The sequence below is a fragment of the Passer montanus genome, unplaced genomic scaffold (genome assembly GCF_014805655.1).
Source record: "Passer montanus isolate IOZ18808 unplaced genomic scaffold, ASM1480565v1 scaffold37, whole genome shotgun sequence".
In the NCBI taxonomy this organism is placed as follows: domain Eukaryota; kingdom Metazoa; phylum Chordata; class Aves; order Passeriformes; family Passeridae; genus Passer; species Passer montanus.
Genome location: NW_024368485.1, coordinates 2,401,931 through 2,415,912, shown reverse-complemented (window position 1 = coordinate 2,415,912; position 13,982 = coordinate 2,401,931). Strand labels below are relative to the sequence as shown.

The 13,982-nt window shown below is 38.2% G+C and overlaps 1 protein-coding gene and 1 non-coding gene across 5 annotated transcripts in view; both read left to right on the top strand.

The window, feature by feature from the left end:
* The window catches only part of MACROD2 (mono-ADP ribosylhydrolase 2), an 852,624-nt gene that overhangs the window by 382,957 nt on the left and 455,685 nt on the right, over positions 1 to 13,982 (top strand). The window lies entirely within an intron of this gene.
* LOC120506071 lies at positions 5,661 to 5,850 on the top strand. The gene has a single exon (XR_005628426.1). It is a non-coding gene; the product is annotated as a U2 spliceosomal RNA (small nuclear RNA).

Here is a 13,982-nt window from a genome sequence, read left to right as displayed (position 1 = left end):
AAGGAAGGAAGGTCTATTATTTGTCATTTAAATAAGAATTAATGTTAACCATAACTTCTGCCCTTCTTCTTTCCCCATCCAACAACTCCCAAAGAACAAAGGGAGGGTGGGGGGAAAGCAAGCAACTTTTCATATTGTGGAGAAATGGATAAACATGGGATATTTTCTTTGCTCACCGGAAAAAGCTTTAGTCATATCCAGACTCTTGAAAAAAATCAAAACAAAACCCCCTTCTTCCTACTAACCCCTACATTCTCTGTAGTACCATATGCCCCAACTTACAATTATCCAGCTTTTCATACATTCCACTTCTGCTCTGACAGCTATACAATGTACAACAATTGCACAGAGTCAGAAGGCAAATCTGGGATGCACCAAGAATAAAAAATTTGGTGCCAATTTAAAACAAATGTAGTGAATATGGAAGTAAATACCATAAGTAAAACTGAATACTGATGATGTTTTTTCATTTCTGTGTGTCTGTCTAAATGTCCAGTCTCTAATTTATGTAAACAGCACTGTGAATTTACCTTTTTATTCAGCTTTGCTGAATTTACATTTAGAAGCTGCAAAATGCAGAGGATCTTGAACTTTATTCTCATGATCTCCCTGAGGAACCTGTTAATCATTGGAACTATTGTATGGTTATATGGCTCACATCATGTTTGAGCATTGGAGCTCAACATGAGAAAAGCACTGTAATTGCTCACAATTAGTTCTGGGTAAGCCTCACAAGGTTTACTTAAGAGTCCCCTCATGCCAGATTCATACCCAAAATGTATCTGAAGTATCTGAACCATTTAAGAGTCTGGGAGATAATACTTTGTCATTGAATAAGGCAGAAGACTTGTGTATGAAAGGGCAAGGGGATTGTGAAATAATTACTGGCTCTGCATTTAATTTGAGTCAATGAAAATGCCAGAATGATTGAAGTGTTTATGCTGAAGATCAAGGAGTTATATTGGAATAGGGTAATCAAAACCAGGAACATCTCCTTTAAAATTTTTTAATATTTCTCAGGGAGGAGATAATGGAGGACTATCAGAGTATAGTGAGGGGAGTGTTGGAAGGAAAGTCAGGATCAGAGGTCACACCTGTGTGAAGTGATGGTTTGAAAATGACAAGTAAAAATGGAAATATGCTTCACTTGACAGTGATGAATGGGTTCCTTGACCTGAGGAGGAAGACTAGAGGTGGCTTTGCACTGTGGAGATGGTAATTTGATAGTGGCAATTATAGGTGAAAAAGTTAGCCAGTAAAAATACCGTGGGGAAAATGCCTGCTCTCAATTAGGGATGGTACTCATGCCCCTGGGCCTCGACTGCCAGGGTAGATGTGCGTTTCGCCAGCCTGGGATACTTTCAGTTTGCCATTTTTATGCTTTCAGTGTGATTCTCTCATCCCTATATTCATTCCACCTGTTCCCAGTATGTCTTTTACTTTGTGTTTGTTTATGCTTTCCTTACCTTCAGCACAGAAATACTCTGCATCTGTATTCTCCTTCTAAGAACATCAAACCTCATGAAGTTGGTGAACTGCTGGGCCTGGCTCAGAGTCAATGTTGCTAAACCTGGGACTGTACATAGAGTTTCCACAATGTGGGAGGTGGGTCAGTCATATCTTGCTCACACATCTCTCATATCTCAAGGGCAGAAACACATTTGCCAGTGACCTATAACTGTGCCTCTCTGCAAGCAATAAATGCCAAGAGTCTCATCAGCTTTTACATACTGAGGCAAAAAGTATGTTATAGGCTCCTCAGTATGAGACCATCCATGAAGTATGGATTTCGAGGTTAGGAGACATTTGCTTACTTAAAAGAGGTTCTGATCAAGATGAATTATGAAAATGGCAATAAATCCTTTGTTTTAAAAGGTAATAAACTGACTATAAATGTTTAAGGCAGAGCTCCAGGCAAACATGAGCAGCAGACTGAACCACCTACCTTTATGTACCTTCCTCCTCCATAGCACTCAGCAGGAGAAGCTGAAGCATCCTAAACCCTACAGGGTCTTCCTAGAGGCCCAAAGAGTCAAAAGTGCTTCAGACGTGGGTTTTGTTCCTTTTTGTGTAGGTGTTTGTCTATTTGACCACGTAAGTCCTTTATGTACATGTGACATTGAGCCATTTCTCAGCTAAAAGTACTGAGTGTGTTGCGGTTTAATATGGTGCAGTTAATCATGTGTTTGGGCACCACAGGTTTTATTTTGTTGTGAAATAAGGTGGCTGGAAAATTTGAAATAATAAGTACTGAAGGGCTGTGTTTAGCGCAGTTCTTTTCTTCTACAAATCTTTGCAAAAATGCACCGAAGGTTTCTTCTAAAAAGTTGAGCTACTTGCCAAGTTCCAAACCATATGCTGTCATAACACCAGTTTGGAGACTCTCAACTCTTGTGACCCATTTGGGGAGCACTCTTATCTGTAGTTCTCCCTCTTTCTCCTGCCCTGGACGTGAAGTCTGATTAGTGTTTAGACATTGCTTTGAGATAATGATAATGTGCCTTTTAATTAGCATCAATATTTCTAGTCTTTTGGGAAATAATAATGTGCTTCCTTTTTAATCTTTGACTGTTGACAGATGGCCACTTATTAAACATCATTAAATTCTGATATCAATCATTTTTGTGCTTTATAAAATATGCTCATCGTTTAAAGGAAATGATAAATATAGGAGGAAGATTTTCCACATGGATTGTGTAGACTTTGATGCAGTGCTGCAGCAGTAATTGATGGAGGGAGGCCTTGTTTTTTAAGACATTATAAGTATAATCTCTGAGGCCTTGTTAAATCCCTTTCAGTGTATATGTATATGTTAGAAGGGGCTCTCATATGGAAGTAGCCTGAATGCTTCTCAGGTAAAGCCACTATTTAAACATTTAAAAACATGAACTTTTGAGAAGCCTGTCCTTATATGCAGAAAATATTTTGTGCATTTACACAGGAATCCATATTGTATCTGTTTTTGTGAATGCCATGAAAAAGTGAAGATGGATTCCTGTGCGTCTGTTATTTGCAGCAAGGCTTTATTTGACTTGATGCATTCTTGGCAAGAGCCTCCAATTCATTACTTGTGAAACTTTGTTTAATGGGTACAATTACGATCTGCATTGTGCCCTTGCTCATCTTAATAGCAGTATTAATTTGCAGGAAGGGACAAAAATCATCTTGTGGAGTTATCAAGCCGTGTTTAGACTTTCTGAATGCTAATTAATTCAGAGCTCAAATGCTGTACCTGCTGTTTAAAAGGCTGGCAGCTTGTATTCATCACCTGAGTGACAGCTGTTCCTTGCCTTTTTTACTCTTAGAAAAAGAGTGGGGAAGATTAACTCCTTCCCGTGCTGGTGACTGCCATTTTGAAGTAACAATTACGTTCAACTTTTAAATGTTAGAATTTTTTTTCTTCAACAGATTTGCTGATTTTGACAGCACATTAGAGAAAGGATTGGTGACTGTATGTTATTCAGAGAAATGGCTAAATATTTATCCAAATCACTGGGTTTTTTTATGAGCAGGGCAAAAAAACCTCCAAATAGTCTCAGTGACATTTGATGCCAGAACCAGATCCTCCATGTAAGCTAAAAGAGAAAGAATTAAAATATGGAAAAGTCAGATTTGAACATTTATAATGAGTATGGAGTCTGAAGAATTTTTCTCCTGGAATCAAACCCCTTTTTTAGTATTTACTGTCAAGAAAATATTTATTAATTGAAATCAAATTCAATGTTCGCTTAGGCCATTTAAATGTCACAGAAAACAGAAAAGTACAGTTTTATATGCTGCATTAAAAGCTCATTGAGTTGCTGTTTGTTAAACTGAACTTGCCTGCTCTAGGAAGGAGTGATAGTCTTTGGTAGTGAAGAAGGGGGCTTAAAGGCATGCAGGTGATTTAATTTAATTCAGTCTGAGAAAAAGTATCAGCTGGTACAATGCAGATGTTCATATGCAGGTATGGGAGGATTACACAGTTTGTCTGAGTCACTGAGGAAGTGGGATAGTAATATTGAATTAAGTTCCTTCTTTTTCACAGAGGAGCAGATAACTAAAATATAAATGTTAGCTCCACTTCTCCATTTCCTCCTGCCCCAAATCAAAACACCTAAATTATTCTGCATTTTCTTTTTGTAGGAAACATGAGACAAATCAGTAGTTGTTTCACGTCAGAAAAGTATTGCGGAGCTACTGACACCAAACAAAATTCCACAAAATCTTCCAGTTAGTATTTTAGGGTAAATCCAAAGATTTTTCTTTTGCTACTTCAAAGACCTGCAAAGTCTGGTATGTGTTTTGCTACATAAATATTTCAGACATACGGGTGTGCAGTAGACATGTCATAATAATATAAAATTTTCATTCACCTTTTGGAGGCCCTGTATCTTTAGGGAAACTCGGGGTGGACTTGGATAATGTGTCAGGGCTTTGATTCTGCTCACATTGGGTTTTACGCATTCTGACTCAGTAAATCTCATTAAGCACATGCTGAACTTCAGTGTTCACTGTTCGTTCTCTTGACTTCAATAGCAAATTAAGCACATGCTTAAATGTTGTTCAGAGCCTTAGGGAAAGGTGATTAAACAAAATAACAAAGCTATGCTATTAAAGTATTTTAACTCGTTAAGATCCAGTGGATTTGCTGATACAGATTCACTCGGTAAAACTCTGTATTGAAAGTTAAACAATTACATTTTAACTGGCTGATTGTCTTGTGCAGCTTGGAGCACCAACATCAGGATATTCGATTTGTATTGCTGTGACAATACCTTTCCTTTCACCTTGTGACCTGCTGTTGTATTCTCTCAAACAATTAGTGATTATTGGCATTAAAAAATATTATTGGTAATAAAAAGGTTTCCAAGTTTGTTTACGAAGTGTTCTTGAAAATAATTTTAAAGAAATAGTTGTCTTTTTCCAAGTTACTAAAATATCTTTTGTTATTACTCATTAACTTCAGAAGACATTTTTTTGTTTCCATGCACAGGAATGATTTTTTGATGCTTTAGCAGTATTGACTTAGTGCTCTTGTGTGGACAGTTTCTCTGCTAATTTATGGTGGAATTTGATAGCGAGTAATTGTGCTTTAGCAAGGCTGGTATTTAGTCTTTGAATTAGTGTGCAAGATGCCCTAATGAGTCCAGCAAGGATTAAGAAAATGCACTGCAGTAATTCTGTTTTTAATAAGCTATTTATTAAAATTCCCTCAACTTTTTAGAATTTTGTGAAATAATTTCTGTAGGGGAGATGTGTTTCTAAAAAAACCCCTTTATGATTCAGAAAACAGAACATTCCTTAAATATTTGGGGCTGGGGGCGTCGAAGCCACAGGAGCTTGGCAGCCAGAGGGAAGGGCTAGGTGTTTTCTCTTTTTAGTTTACCATAGAGGAAATAATCAGATCAAGACTGAAATATTTTGGGAGGCTAGACATGGCATCATTAACTTTCCAGAGTTCCTGTCCTGAAACAGTTCCTGTGTGTGTAAAATCATGAGCTCATTGAGATCCTGGAGCGAGTTATTTGGGGTCTGTAGTCTGTCTGCAGCTTTTTGAAATAAATCTGAGTGATAAAGCTGCATAATTGTTGTTACCGTGGTGTTAAAATCTTGGGATGATTCAGTCTCAGCGTGCGCACTGAGTCAGACCAAGAAGCCATCGAGTCTGCTGATTCGTGTTTGCCTCTTGACCTTTTGGCAAAGATCAAGTGCAGCATATGTTTTTATCAGTTTAATATCTGTTATGTCCTCAGCTGGAGGATTTTATATTAAATGAGTTTGGGGACTGGGTAATGTACTAGGAGCTTACGCCATCCTCTCCATGCGTGAAGCCTGCTATTGCTGTGTTTCTAGAATGGTGTGAAAAGAAAAAAGAAAAAAAAGCAAAATGACCGTAAAATAGTGCAAAGGGAAGAGCAGGAACAGAGCAAACACAGATTATGCCTCTCCACAGTGTTCTCTTAATTCCCGCCAATTTTCAGCTCAGTGAGTTCCCAAGCCTCCATAAAACCCCATATAAAATATATATATAAAAAAACCTAAACTAAACTAAGATAGCACTTCTGATTCTATTTTAATCTTGTTTTCACTGCCTTCTCAGTCTGTATTAATATCTATTTTGGGATGTTCAGTATTGTAAAATCAGATTATCATCCTCAGGACTGGGTGGTACCTTGTACCTGCTGAGTACAGTGAGCCCACACTTGTTCTTGTCCTTGCTGAAGAGCCAGTTCTTGCATCACTGGTGCTGTTTATTTTCACTGACCACTCTTAGGTAGTGTTTTTCTGAAAAATGAGATAAATAGCAATCAGAAATAATTGTAGAGTCCAACAGATAGAAATACCCTGCATGATGGTGAAATGCAACATTCAGGATTTGCTTTGGTTTGATTAAAGAGCGTTGGAAAGAAATAGATGTGATCGGTAGCTTTGAGGAAACACTATTTTTTAAACACAGGTGCTTAAAATATATAAAAAAGCCAAGAACTATGGAGAGCTGCTGTTCACTTGAATGTTTTTGACTGATTCAATGCCAACAAAATTCCGTTTTGTAACCTGGAGGTCCAGAACTGTTCATACATGCTGTGGTCAGTGGGTGTCTAACAGGAGCTGGTTTTATTCGGCCTGTGACAGAGTCACTGCTGAGGTCCATGCAGTGCAGCAGGTGATCACAGGCATGGCTCATGACATCTTTTGATACACAGCCAAGCGTACTAACAGCCACGTTGATGTGACAGGATGAAAACTGGATCTTCTATTAGAAATAAAATTCATACAGTTCAGATAGAGAGTGATCAAAATAATTTTTAGATTACATAAGAATTTGACCCTTCAAGCGTGTTTTATTAAGTACGTGAGGTAATACAGAATTGAGGAACCCATGTCATTGTAAATTAGTTTCCTTGAGTTAAGTCTCATTACCAAGGCACCTTCACTTTTTAAAGTTATTTTGCCTGCCACGGTTAATAAAAAGGAAGTTAATTTGGTGTGACATTTTTGGTGGTAGCTTGGTCCACTACCAACTTAATTGCAGTAAAATAATAGCTTCAAAAAAACCCTAAACTTCGTGTTCCTTGCATTTTGAATCACTGGGTGATTTACTACTCATTATTTATAGCCTCAGTATTTAAATTAGGATACATTAAATAAAGCTTATGTGGGGAACGTGGAAGTGTTTGTTGATTGTAATTATTTTAATGCTACTATTTAATGGAAAATATTATATTTCAATTCTTTAAAATTTCTGCTTAGATCCAAACCCAGAAGTCTACAAGACAGAAATTGACTGCAGCAAAATGCCATCTTATTACTATGCATGCTATGATGCTCACAGGTTATTGTCAATATCCAGTGTCTACTGGCAAGGAAGCTTTTGTTTGTCATGGGAACAAAATGATTGTTCCTCGTTTTTCTAGACAGCTGAGTTCTTGAAACGAAAAGCATTTTGATCCTGGGGTAAATATTGATTCTCTCTTCTCTCTCTCTGAGAAAATTAATTTAGTGTGTATTATATGCACCCAGGTAAGATAAGGCCAGCTCAGGACCTCACAGGCTACTTAAACCTGCATTCAAGAAGTGGTTTCATTACCCCTAGGTCAGCACATACATGCTGGTTCTTTTGGAGGGAGTCTCCTACAACAGAGCAGAGAACGATTCACGTGCCACTTGCTTATAGCAATAGGATCCTAGATTTCTCATTTTCAGCCAAAAAGTAGTGGCATCAATTTGCTTTTATCCCCCACCCCCTTCTGAGTGGTTCTGTGCCTTAAACCCGGGTGGTCTGGGTGAGGTTGCAGGTACTGATGCACTGTGCCTTCCAGAGACAGCCTTTGGAGAAACACAGAGATCTGCATTTTGCTGTGCAGATTTTTAGTGTGCAGAAATCCTTTTCATAGTGCATTGAGGCAAAAGTAGAGTGGTTGGCAGTAGCCACATCGTTCCTTTATCAACAGACCTGGAAAAGGGAGTGCAGAGTGTTAATTCATCTACTGATGAAACTGAGCATCCACTGCTGTTGCCACTCCTCAGCTGACCTGGGGCACCCTGGGAGAGGAGCTCGCTGGCACATCCTTAATGCACAAACTGAAAGAATTGGCAAGAACAACAGAAAGAGTTGGACAGATTTCCCCAAAGAATGGTGCACTGCCACCTCCTCCTTATAAAGAAAGGCACACTTCCACCATCTCGTTTTTGCAGCTCTCTTAAGAAGAAGCAGAAATATCTGAGCCTTTGGAAATGACCGCAGTATGTCTGCTGCTATCATAGTGTTTGATATCAATCCCTGTCTGTGTGCATCCCTGTCGGATTCAAAGCATAAGCTCACATTCCTCTGGAAGCTGTGCCATGCAAGTGCAAAATTTCTGCTGCCCAAACTTAAAACTTAACTTTCATTAGTAAATAAACAGACCAGATTGATTGGTTCCCTTTAGAGAGTGATACTGTGGGATCACGATTTCAGCCTTACAAAAGCAACAATTAGCATTCTAAGAAAATAGTTCTGGTGGAATTTATTGCAACATGATTAGCTCTGTTATTTGTAAAGGCTGTGTAAGCTTCTTCCATCTTTGAATCACTGAGTATTATTGGAAAACTGTTTTTTCATGTTTACGTGTGGTGCACTGGTTTTTGTATTATATCACCAGCCATTTCCTTAGGAAAATGTTTGGAAAGGATGAAGAAAAATTAAAAAGGAGAAGGAAATGTTAGGGTCTCTATATCTCTAGCACTATATTGACGGTTCATCTGAGACACTGTGTTATCATGCTTTTATTCCAGAACCAGCATTGTTGAATTAATGTTGAATTCACATTTAATTTATTTTTTTATTTTTGATTCCTAATATTATATTTTTAAAACTTCCACCACAAATAGAAAAAAAATTACAAAAAGGGCTAACATATAACTTGATTCTTGTGTGCCTCAGAAGGCACAATCCTACCACTGACTTTCTGAAAACAGTTAAAGTTGTTTAACAAGGTTTGAAGCTAAAACAGGGACTCCCATATGACCTGTATTACCTCTCCTCAAGGGAATGCATTTTCTTAAAGTGATGATTTATGAGATTCAGTACTAATGTCAAACTTCATTCTGCCATGTGAAGTAACACAATTAAAAAACCAAAATAGCAGCACACAAGCAGCAGAACATTGTTGAACTTGTAGATATTTCCACATAGGTGATGTAAAGTTTGATGGAAAAGTGATATGAGTGTTTTAGGCATGTCCACATGAGATGTAAGAAAAACAAGCCTTAAGCAAGTCTGCTATTTCCCTCAGAAAGATTTTATCCAGAGAGGAAGATGGAATATTTATGTGCAATAGCAGCTGCATATTTTTAGAATAATTTTGAATTCTTTTATGGTAAGTCTCTGTGTGATTAGAAAATAGATACAAATCAGATGAGGTAACAGTTTGTCCTGTTTGTGTGAAGTAGTTTTCCAGGATAAAATTACATTTCCTTCTAAATGCAGTATTCATTTGGGAGTAAATTAATTAAGGCTGAGTGGATAAGTATCTGCTGTCGTTCTGCAGTCATGACATGGCAAGACACAAGCTATCTACATGCAAAACTCATCCGTACATGAAAAAAAGTAAAATGCCTGTGCCTGTTGCTTATATTGTTATGTGATACTTTGAATAAATAACTTGATTCCATGTTCAAAATACTCAAAGGTATAGTATTTTATTATTGATGTTCTTAACTTAGACTACAACAGTGTAACAGCTCTTTTTTCATTTGAGAGCATCACTCATGAGACAGGAATGTGGTCTCTGCACTGTGCCCTAACAGGTTTCTTATTTTTATCTGTGCTATGGCTTGACCAATTGAATATGAATATAATGTAGATCAGGCATCCCACAGTGACTCTCAGGTTGGGCTTCCCTCAGTGATCTTCATAGATGGGTAGGACTGATTGGGGTGGGTGGTGTTTGTTGGGGGGGTCATGATTTGATTTGTTAATTGCTCAGTACATGCTGGGAAACTGGGTGGTTTATTTGTTCCTCTTTGAGGGGAGGTTTCATGCTGAAGAAATGCATGAGGGGGGGGGGGGTCATGATTTGATTTGTTAATTACTCAGTACATGCTGGGAAACTGGGTGCTTTATTTGTTCCTCTTTGAAGGGAGGTTTCACGCTGAAGAAATGCATGATTTTCTTTCACGTTTAAAGCAGTCCATTAGGACAACAGAGAAGTGCACTTTGGCTTTCCATTGGGCTGTTGCAGATCATTGGCTTGATGTCTACCTGTGTTTAAACAAAATTGATTTCTGTGCTTAGTCCTGTCATCCTGTGTGATATTTTGTTGAATTACTTTTCTACCCTAAAACTATACTAATTGCAAAATTATTTTTACATCAACATTGACTGTAAAGGTATGTGTTTCTACCTAAGTGCTGTTTTGTATGGCTTCTCTGCAATACTATTTCAAAGTGTTGGATGAAAAATCAAGTGCTGAATCTTTGTTGTCTTCAAGCAAATATTATGAGAGATTGTATAGCTGGAGTTTAATCATAAACGTTTCTCTTTCCTGACAGTACTGACATTTATTTTCTAGACAAACAGATGAATGTTAGATAACAAATTGTTTTGAGCATGCATGATGTTGATGCAAAACTAAAGCCCTTATATTTTTACCCCAAACCTCTGAATTTTCTCTAAAAGACTGAAAGCCTAAAAGGTGATGTGCAAAGGCTTGTGAACTACTCTAAAAGTTACTCTATTCAGCTGGCTTAAACCTAGGGTAACAAACCACTGCTGATCCATGTGCAGGGCAATTCATCATTCAGTGGACATGTCCTGGCACATAGCACTGGAGCCTGAATATTTAGTAATGTTCCTTTTTTTTTTTTTTTCCCCATGGGAAACTACCTATGGCTCTTGCTGTGAGAGAAGTTGAGTGGTAGCCTGTGACCTAAGCTTTTTAGAGGGTTTCACAGTACTGTCTGCACTTCTTACTGTGTAATTGTCCAAATAGCCTCCACCAGAACAAGGAAAGGAAATGTGAGTATGTGAAAGAGGAAAGGACAATTGAACAGGGTGATGCTAAATACAGAAAATACAAGGGAAAGCCCTGATGAGATTGAAGCTGAGAACTTACATCTTCCATTTTTAGCATCCCTTTTTGTATGAAGAGCAACGTAAGGAGCATGGTGCTCCAAAGTGTGGAGATCTGCATCCTCAATATATTGTTGGATACTGGAACAAAATTTTGGTCCTGTGGTTGGCTTCCCCAGTCACTTTGGGAAGCGTGATACTAAGTATTTCTTTGTGGAGGAGTATTAAAGCATGTGTAATTCAGCTAAGGTAGCAAATTTAGTCCTTGAACCTTTGTGTTTCTGTGATTTTAAAAATATTTTGCTGTGTGTAGGTTTTTTTGTTGTTACTGTTGAGTTTATTTTTAATGGGTTGTCTAATCTAAAGGCCACATACAAGCCTTCAAGTCTAACCTTTTCATTTTGCTTGACACTGTTGAAGAAGATAAGAGGGGAACGCTGTCAGAGAGTTTACACAGAGGATGGAGAGGGGTGGTGGTGAAGGGGATAATGACTGCAGCTCTGATTTAGACCCTCCTGCTGCAACAAGGCATCTGGCATCTGTATTCTCTGCTGGGTGCAACCAGCCTGCAGGAGGCTTTCCTTCCTTCAAGCAACCAGTTAGGAAATCATCTGGGAAATTAAAGAGACACCAGGGCTGGACATGTGGTGATTTGTTAAAAAAAAAAAAAAAGTAAAAAATTATGGATGAATGTTGAAGGATTAAGATGGGAGGAACATGTGGAAGGACTTGGGTATACTTCCATGTGCAGTATTGTAGGATAATACTGTTTTGGCATCAGGTGCCATGAGCTTCCAGCCATCCATGGAGACAAAGCTTCAATTTCACATGCAAAGGTGAGAGCTCAGTCAAAACTCAACTTGTAGCTGCCTGACACTTGCAGTAGAGAAGGAAGAAGATGGCAAGTTCCTGGGCTGAGATTAGCTGAAGCCTTCTCTTACTATATAACAGCTTGTTATACCATCATATTCAGGCAAATGTGTACAGTGTAACAGTATGTCAGTTATTTTGCCTAGCAGTCAGACTCTTCTTTTTGTGCTGCAGAAACAAACTCCTTTTTTTTTTCAATCGCTTTAATATGCTATGCTCTTTAATTAGATGGTCTATAGGCAGCACATAAGCAGCATTCTCCAGCATTGTTTCAGAAAATAAATAGCATGTGTGATGCCTACACTGAGCTACAAGAAAAGTGCAGACTGACATAAGTTCTTGTTATTTGCTTCCATATGAACAGCTCTAAGTGTCCCTTCCTGTGAGAAATGCACATTTGCTGCATTCTGGCTCAGGGGAGGCTGCCTGTCTATTTGACATGCTCTCAGTGGAGAATTGCTTATCCATGCCTGATCCTGATGGGTTTCACCTTCCAAAAGTAACTAGCATAGGTCAAAAGTTGGCAAGATGGATTGAAAAGTGTTTCCAGCTGATGGAATGGCCTCTGGTAACTAAGTGGGGGAATTTGAAATCCAATCTATTCTCAATGGAAAACCCGCAAATAGTCCATGTTCCAACACAGCAAGCTATTCCATTATCTCAGTGCTGACATACAGGAGTTTTTCAAACAATACAGACTTGAATCAACTAGTTTTGCATCAAAGGTACAAATTCAAACTATCTTCTTTAATAGCCTGCTATATGCCTAAAGAACTTTTTTGTTTACTAGTTCAGTGCCATGTTAATGGTCACACCTGGATGTGAATGTGTCTAGACTCCCCTTCCTCCTCCAGGTCTTACATTCATTGATTCTGGCAGGCCAGATTTCTTGTTTCTTTCCCTATTTAAATTCATAATATTTTTCCTTCTGTAGCTGAATCCTTTCTTCCTTTCTTCTATCTGAATAGACAACATTTTCATCCTTCCTACTTTCTCATCCAAATTTCTTTTTCCTGTTTACTTTTTTCACTCTTGCCTGTTTGCCATGTTTAGGTTCTTCCATATGCCATTTCTTCACAAGTTGTTCCCATATTGTCCAATACTTTGAGGAAAACACAAGTTCTCAGTTGTTACCTATTCCTCTACATGAAGGAGAGCATGCTGTGAGCGTGGGATGAAAGAGTGGGTCTGGTTGGGGAAAAATTATTTTGTTCCTCTGTGATTTTCTTAGCCGCTTTTCTTTGCCTTCCATTCCTTCCATCTGTCTCTGACTGTAAGCAGAACGTAAAGCAAAGGAAGGGCCAAGTGTCTGTTAGGTTTCCTGTTAAAATACAGAGTAATGATGATGATGTGAGTCAGAGACTGGGCACAACAGCATAGAAGTGCTTTACATATATTTCTTTAATATAATTTTCCCTAATTTTATTCCATTGTTTCTTTTTTTTTTCTGTTTGTACCTCTCCTAGCTCATGTACACAATGAATTGAGGTATTGTAGGAGATCTTTAATCAAAGACAGTTACTTTTGCATTTCCCTGGAACAAAGGGCTACTTTGGTGTAGGAATTGTTCCAGGAGTGCTCAGCTGCCCTTCATGGCTTTGTGCAGGGCTAATGGAACCCCTTATTACACCTGTACTCCTATTTCCTCACCCTGCCCTTTTCAGATCACAGATTTCTTACTCAAACTGGGCTATGCAAATTTCTAATTTAAATTCAGAACTAAACAAGACAAGGAGCTCTTACAGCTGGTTTGGTATAATCTTTAAAAACAGTTTCAAAACCTAAATTCTCCCAACAAGGACAATCAGCAAGGACAGATTTCCATAGTACAGGAGCAGTCTTGTTTGACTGTCTTGTGCAAATTCTCCTACTACTGACTGACTACTGAGATTAAGTGGAATTTATAACAAGTCTGGTTAGGATATGGGTCAGGCACCTCTAGTCATACTTCTGTGTTGCAAGCCTTATGTGTTGCAGTAGAGATTTATTTTAGCACAGTCATTTTATGGTGCTTAGAATATTTTACTCTGCATTGCTGCTACTGTAGATAATGGATGACCACTTGGTTAATGTTTGA